The 7,755-nt window shown below is 55.2% G+C and overlaps 1 long non-coding RNA gene across 2 annotated transcripts; it reads right to left on the bottom strand.

The window, feature by feature from the left end:
• Positions 1–1,320: 1,320 nt before the first annotated feature.
• Positions 1,321–7,570, bottom strand: LOC121058534. Of its 2 annotated transcripts, none has more exons than XR_005814226.1 (3): positions 7,003–7,570; positions 6,074–6,319; positions 1,321–2,362 (listed from the first exon to the last, which is right to left on the bottom strand). It is a non-coding gene; the product is annotated as an uncharacterized LOC121058534 (long non-coding RNA). The 2 variants fall into 2 exon arrangements; XR_005814225.1 differs by lacking the exon at positions 1,321–2,362 and adding an exon at positions 4,457–4,743.
• Positions 7,571–7,755: the final 185 nt, after the last annotated feature.

The following is a 7,755-nucleotide window of genomic DNA, read 5'->3' as shown; positions in this document are numbered from 1 at the left end:
ATTAAACTAATTTAGCTAAAATGTGCAACTTCTGGAAGCAGCCTGCACTCGATTTTTTTCCTCTCTCCTACAAGCCCAATGCTCACGGTGGGGGAATCGAATGCTCCAGCTGCTGAGATTTCTAAATCCAGCCATAAAACTTTATTTGTTCTGTTTCTGTTTATCATTTCCATAAGCAATCCCGGTAGGGATTGCACATTCCTTGTTGCTAATTTTAACGGAGAAGGACTGCACAGATCCCCAGGCTGCAGCCAGGAATGCTCCTATGGAAATTGCATCGCGGTCCCTGCCAGCATGCTGTGTCCACCGGGTGACTCTTCTCATCTGGCCTCTGGAGAAGGCATGCAAATGGCTTTTTGTTAACTTTTTGGGCTCTCCTTGGGTTTTTTTCCTTTGCTGGTGGGTGAGCGAGCAGTTGGCATGGCCTCACCGGTCTTGTTGCTGATGATTCACCACCAACAGGCAATGACGACCTCATCACTCCGGCTTTTCCGTGCATGTCTGGCTGCCACCGCCATTTGAGGTTTGGGCTGAGAGGTTTTGGGGACTGGGACCAGCTTGGTGCTGGGTTTGTGCAATCCAGGGCAGTGAGGAAAGAAAAAGTGCAAAATCACCTCTTGTTACTGCTGCAACACTGCAATATTGGTGTTTGCAAGGAATGGGCTTCCCATTGGCACTGAGATAAGTTTCCAGCCCAGAATAAGATTCAGCTGCAAAAAAAAGCTCACAAAACTCGTGAGAAAAGCCCTGTTTTGTTTTGTTTTGTTCTGTTTTGTTTTGTTTCTTTTTTTATTGTCAGCACCTCTGCCTTTACAGCCTGGCGATGCCACCACAAGGAACTGCTACACATGCTGCTATGCCCGCTGCTATGATGCATGACCTCATTTGGTTGAACTAGAGGGATAGAAAAGCAAACTAAAAGCCACACAGGCTCTGTTCAAGCCATGAAAACCCCCAACAAGCCCCTCCAGTGACTGATGGACCTCACTGGTACACATGTGCTCCTTGCTTCCACTTGCAATGCCCTCGCCATGCAGCTTTGCTGCTGCATCCATCATCTCTCCTCTGCCAAATGTCTCATCCCCATGGAGGGAGGGAGCCTGGGCGCTGGATGAGCCCCTCTCTGCCCCTGAGGAGCTGGATGGAGCTCCTGCCACCTCATTCCAATCCTTTTCCTTGCACAGCCCTGAATCATGGCCAATTTTCCCCGCTCCCCTGCTCCAGCTGCAAATAGCAGTGCTGCGGGAGCCCAAAAGCTGTTGTGCCGTGGCCAGGCAGCGCGGGGATGTGCGGGGCTGCTCCTCGCTAATATTCCCAATTTCTCACCACAACACCAGGCTCACGCATGGCAGAGCAGCAAGCCTGGATGGCCGTTGGACACAAGGACGCCAGAACTGAGGACAGATCTCACCTGTCCACCAAAACACAGCAAACCCCACGGCAGCACAGAGCAAAACACCGTATGGCAAAGCCACAAGCAAAATCTTGCAGAACTGGATAACTCATCTGCAGAACTCCAAAACTCTGAATTTCTAGAAACTCTGAGACGTATCTGCTGGGCTTTAACCCATTTGCTCAATTTTCAGGTTTAGGATTCTCCTGAAATAGGGGTCAATCCCTTGACCAGCCATATTGCCTTGTCTGGGGGTTTAATTCAGTCTCCAGACAAGTTCATGCCATGCTATGGGTATTTTTCCCTGGAGTTTACCAATATGATAAAGCTTTACCATTTAAGACAAATTCTGTCTGCTACTGACATATGCACGGGGCAACATTTACATAAAAGCAACATTTAATGAAGCTGGAGTTTCAGCCCAAATTTTTCATAAATTTGCAGCCTATTTTGTAGCTATTTGAAAACCACCCTTTAGCAGTAATGCCAATATTTTGGGGAAAATGTTTACATAGGTCAAAATATGCCACTTCTATTGAAAAGCCAGAATTAGGAAGAAATAACATGTGGTTATCGGTGTAGGAAGTGCTTGTGGACATCACAAGGTGCCTTAAGACTTGCAAATTGCTTTCATACCCTTGCATGACAGTGGTAACAGAAACCCACGCTGACCCAGAAACACATCCATGTATAGGTAGGTATATTAAAAAAAAAAATACTTCTTGATGTCAGTGTTGTGATCTGGACTCAAAATGAGAGCGTTGGCTCTCCCTTACGTCTATACCATGCAAAGCCAGAGGCGGGTGACACTTGTAACGCCCAAAGGATGTGCTTGGTTCGGAGCCTGGCACCGGGGTGACACGCAGCAGCAACCAGCGTGTGCTGGCCCAGGATCACAATAAATCGTCTGGAAACCTGGAAAGGGTCTTGGTTTGGTGGCAGCTTGCTCTGATAAGCAACTCGAGAGCTCTTTAGAAAGAAAAAAGGAAAAGCAAAAATCACTGCAGATCTGCTGTCCCTTCCCAACGCTTCGATGATTTACCCAGCCATTTCTGGGGTAAATATTTCTGTCGTAAAAAGATCGATACTCTCCTGGCAGAACTGCCCCTGGAGAGCCCCCGAGGCTCTGCCAGCTTCGCCGTGGGACCCCGGCACAGGGCAGGCACCTGCAGCGGGGCCAATGGGGAGCAGCCAGGGCAGAGCCGGTGGGAGCGTCGGGGCAGAGCCGTGCCAGCACCTGTGTCTCTGCTGCGAGTCGCAGGGTAATGGCTTCAAACTAAGAGGGGGTGGATTTGGGTTGGACATCAGGGGAAATTCTTCACTCAGAGGGCGGCAAGGCCCTGACCAAGGCACCCAGAGGAGCTGTGGGTGCCCCATCCCCGGCCGTGCCCAAGGCCATGGATGGGATTTGGGCAGCCTGGCCTGGTGGGAGGGGTCCCTGCCCATGGCAGGGGGTGGCACCAGGTGGGCTTTGAGGTCCTTCCCACCCAACCCCTTCCATGGTTTTATCGGAACAAGTTGAACGGACAAGGGTTCTGCCCCAGCCAAGAGCTCGGCGCTGCCTCTGGCTAGGCCAGCAGTGGCAGAGGCTTCCAGACTGTAGTGGGCTGTAGGGTTTACATCTAGGGGCAAAAAAAAATAATTCACTTTTTGCCCCAAACAGCCCAACTGTTCTTCACCAGCAAAGGGCTCTTTCCCCCTCTCCACCCAAGGACAGGAAAAAAAAATCCCAGGATTTGAGACCTTCCCCCAAATTAATAGCCATGGCAGCCCAGTGAGTGTGAGGCCACTCGCTTCCCTTTCTGGGTTTATGTTGCATCCCCTTGTCCTTCTCCTCTCCCCTCAGCTGGCACGAAGAGCTCAGTGACGATTTTTGTCGGTGGGGATTGGATCTGACATGAACGAGGCCGCGTCGGATCTCACGCAAGCAACACCTTGACCCCAAAAGGGGGAAAAGCAACAAATAATTAAATAAATAAATAAATAAATAACACCCATATTGCCCACCCCAGCCTCCTGGACCAGGGTTTCAGAAGGAGAGGGAAAGGGGAAAGGTGACATGGAGTTGGGGCTGAGCTTTGCCATTTCATTCCCTTCCCATGCTGCCCTCCACTCGCTTTTTTCTTTTGCATTCACGATGAAAAATGAGCTTGCGGTGATAGAGAGCCCGGCAGCTCTGCCGGTGATTTACGGGGAGCTCTGCTCCGACAAGGGCCTTCCGCTGGCCCAGACGGGGGGCGCGGGGGAGAGGGGCTCTGGGGGGGCTGGGGGCGGCGCGCGGGCTGGCAGGCGGATTGGAAACAGATGCTCGTGGTGCTCGCTCCAAGGGATGCAAAACGCCTGGGCGAGGAAGGGCCACCTTGGCAGGGGGCCACAGGGCCTCCATCTGCCTTTGCTCCTGGTGAGGTACAGCCACTGATAAAATTTTGAGTGTGTCCGAGCCCCCCATAGCAGATGGGTCAAAGTGGGATGGAGCGATGCTCTGCGGGGATGGGTTTGCTTTTTGCACATCGCTGAGGTGCCAGAGGCTGTGGGCACCGGTGCCTTGGCAGCACCTGCTTTGTTCTTGTGGGATGCAATGGGTAACTGAGGAAAGGCTTTGGTGAAATGAAGTGGGAGTCTCGGGGCTGGCAGGAGCAGCAGCACCCAGCCGGCTCCCAAACAGGGAGCAGTGCTTGTGTGGTGCTTTTAAACCAGGCAGGGGAAATGGGGTTGCAGCTGGGGAAACTGAGGCACGGAAGTGGAAGAGGCCAAACTTGGTGACAACCCTGCAAGACACAGCTGCTGCCTCCAAATCCATGCTAAATCCATGCTATTAGCCCTATGCTGATGCCTCAGGAGAGCAGCCAGCCCCTCCTGCCCTTTCAGACCAGCAGCAACCCCCTTGCTGCTGCCAAATCCCCTGCCTGGCTCCTGGAGCTCACTTAGGAAAAGCTCTCCCGGCTTGAGCAGGGCGCGTGCTGCCATCACTGGCACAAAAGTTTCTGCAGGAGCAGCTGAGATGGGGAAAAACATAAAAACCTCAAAGAAAAGAGGAAGAAGAAAAAAAAAAAACATTGCTCATTGTGGGGGCTTATATATTTTCTTGGCACGCCTACCCCCGTAATCACGGTGTGTCCCCCCAGAGAAACCCGCTCCTCTGCACCTCTGTGTCTGCGGGGAACCGATGGGGTTTGCAGAGCACTTCTCTCTCCCTGCTGCTCCCCCTGCACCCAGCTCCCCGCCGCCCCCGGGGCTGTTTGGTTTTGGGCTCATGGCCGCGGGCTCGCCGGTGGTCTGCGGTGGGCACGCTGGTGGTCTGCGCTGAGCCGGCAGCTTGCATGGCGCTGGCTTCGCCTCGCGGTTTCCAGCTGGTAAATGTCATGAATAGAAGCTGAAAATACATGGCACCATTCCTGCGACGACGCCTTTTCCATGGTGCCGGAGCTGCAGCGGCAGGCGATGTGAGGGAGGGGGCCGGGGGGGCTGCCCCAGGCTGTGCCCTGAGCAGGCAGCCCAGTGGGGACGGGGGGGTTGGGGGGGGTTTGGGGGGTCTGAGGGGACAGGAGAGGTGAGGGGAAGGGGACGGGAAGGAGAGAAGGCAGGGAGGCAGCTGAGGAACAGCACAGGGCTGGGGGGGTTCTGGGTGCCCACTGAGGGTGATTCAGGGGTGGATTAGGGCATCGCAGCATCACCCGTGCGAGGACAGTGCTGCCTCAAGGAAGAAATAAGCCCACGTCAGCGTGTCCACGAGCACACCCGGGCCGCGAGCACCCAGCTCCTGGCCCAGTCCCCAAAAGGATGCTGCAGGCAAGAGGGCGATGCAGCATCTCAGGGAGCATCCCCAGCCCAGGATGCAGCATTTCAGGGACCATTCACAAGCCCCAGGACCCCAGCAAGGCATCTGGGTGCTGGTGGGCGTGCGGCCCCCCCCAGCAGCCGGGTTTTGGCCCCGGCTGCTGCCTCCCCCCCAGGCAGCCTGGCACAATAGCGCATTGTGGGGCTGGCTTTCAAGCGGGGCCAGGGAATGGCAGCGTGGGGGAAAGGCCGCTGGAGGAGCCGGAAAGTTGCTGTTGGACGGCGTTCAGAGGCCTCGGCACAGCGGGAGGGAGCCGGCCGCGGAAAGCAAACAGTGCAAGGGGCGGAAAGTGCTGACGCCGAGAGGTGGCCCTGGCACCCCCAGCACCACCTGCAGCAGCGCCCGGGCACGGCGAGCCCCGGGGGTGCGAGTGAGGCCCCAGTGCCTCGCACCAGCCCTACATCCCCAGATACTCTGGTGGAAGGCCCTTGCCGTCCCCAGCGAGCACCTGGCCATGCACAGCATGTGCAGAGGGGTGTGCAGGCGTGTGCATTCACATGCAAGTGTGTGCATACATGTGCATGGCCCAAGGGATGGAGCAAAGTTCATTGCCACAGGGTTCAGCTGAGCAAACGTGGTGCAGCGAAGGTGTGCCTGTCCTAGCAGGCTCCCCCATGACATCCAGCCCAGTCCTCGCACCCCTCCCTCTCCATCCCTCTCCATGCCATTCTCTATATTCCCATTTCTCCCCTTTAAGAGCCTCCTTAGACCTCTCTTTTTCTATCTCAGAGATTTCTAGAGAGCCCTTCCCTTAGTTTAGTCTTCAGTAATTTCGGTTCCTGTTTCAATCTCTCTTATTTCCCTCAAGCGCCAGTTTAGATGTCTCATTTCAAGACACCAACCTGAAAAAGGCCGCTTTGCCCCTGGCCTCTATTTAAAGCAGCCGTTCTTGGTGCTTTGTGTTCACCTTTGAGAGTGCAAAAAAGGCTCCCCAGGGTCACGCTGCTGGCTGTGCATGTCCCCATGCTGTCACCTGGAAAAGAAAACCTGCATGCTGCTCCAGCCACGTACGTCTGGGCACCGGGGGCCAATAAGCCGTGCAAAATCCTCGTAAAGGTGCCATTCTCCACGCAGGCTGCTTTCTCCTCCTGAGGAAACAAAGCTGAATGTGGGCGCTCTTTTATTAACTCCTGGCTTGCAGCCAGCTGGGCGCGTCGCTGCCACGAGCAATGAGCCCGGACGGCTTTTGGCGGTGATGCTTCGCCTGCAGCGTGAGCCGCTTCCCAAACCCTGCTTCCCCCTCCCAAGCCTTCCGAGCAGGTCTTGCAGCACCCCATGCTGATGCAGAGCACCAGAAGAGGGGAGAGCATTTGCTTCATTCACCACCCCCCGTGCTTCCTCTGGGGGAGCCGTGGACGTTAACCGCTCGCTGTGATTTCCATAGCGAGCGCCGCAGGTGCACGGGGGCTTCCCCCAGCAGGCCACCCGTGTGTATTTTTAGTGCAAGCATTAAAGCAATTGTCTCCGGGCTCTGCATGCCGTGGGGGGGACAAGGTGGCTCTGAGGGGGTGGCTGGGTGTCCGCGGGCTCAGCTTCCCATTCTTTTTCGATTCCTATAATCCCATCCTTCCCTCTGCATCGCAGACCAGCAGCACCCTCTCGTCCCGCAGAGCTTCGCAGGCACTCCCCTTCTACACCCGTCTGCAAAGGGGGCAAAACGCCCTCAGAGAGCTGGGGCACCCTCACCCCTTTTGCTTTTCACTGCCCCCACCATGGATGGAGCAATCAGGGGGTCACCTGCCTTGGGTGCGTCCCCGTGCTGGGGTCTCACCTATCAGAGCGGCCTCACATCCAGGCTCTGCTATAATTAAATCCAGGGGTTATCCAAGTTTTTGGAGCAGCCTGGGGCCATGCTGCTGCTGCAAGGAGCAGGGTGGTTCTTGCCCATCCACATCTCAGCCTTCATTCCCTCCCCGGGACTTCTTGCTTCCCGCACGCCTGCAAGCTGGGCGTTGCCGTAAATGTTGTTACAAATATTCCTTATCCTGGATTCATCTGTTGCATCCTGATGCAACGCACACTGGTGACTTGTCCACTCTTCTCGGTATTCAACAAGTCTGATTCGTGCATTAGTGACCGCATTCAGCAATGATTCAGGCGAACGAGCGTCAGTGACGTTGTCCACGAGGAATTCCCCGTCACAAGCTCCCCAGCCCTATGAATAAGCATCGTGTCCTGGGCTGCAAGGACCTCTGCAAGACCCTGACCCCGTGAACGAGCACTTCCAGGCCTCCACGCCAGTGGGCTCCGCTCGGCCCCATGCCGCGGCACAGATTTGCTCCTGGCTTGAGGACAAGGCGATACCTGAACCACCATAAATCTCACTGGGAAAATACATAAGGCATGAAAAAAATGTATTTTTTTACAGATTGCGTGGTGGTTCAGGATGCAAGGACGTACTGAACTGCCAGATTTGCCCCACGGCCAGCAGTGCTGAGCAGTGACAGTCTCCGAGGAGCTGGAGAGGACAACCTGCACATCCCCCTGCTGCAGCAGGAGGGGCCGGAAAACCTCCTGCTATGTC

This window comes from Cygnus olor, chromosome 22, assembly GCF_009769625.2.
Source record: "Cygnus olor isolate bCygOlo1 chromosome 22, bCygOlo1.pri.v2, whole genome shotgun sequence".
Classification (NCBI taxonomy): domain Eukaryota; kingdom Metazoa; phylum Chordata; class Aves; order Anseriformes; family Anatidae; genus Cygnus; species Cygnus olor.
Note: the sequence above shows the minus strand (reverse complement) of the source record. Positions and strands in the feature narration are given on the sequence as shown.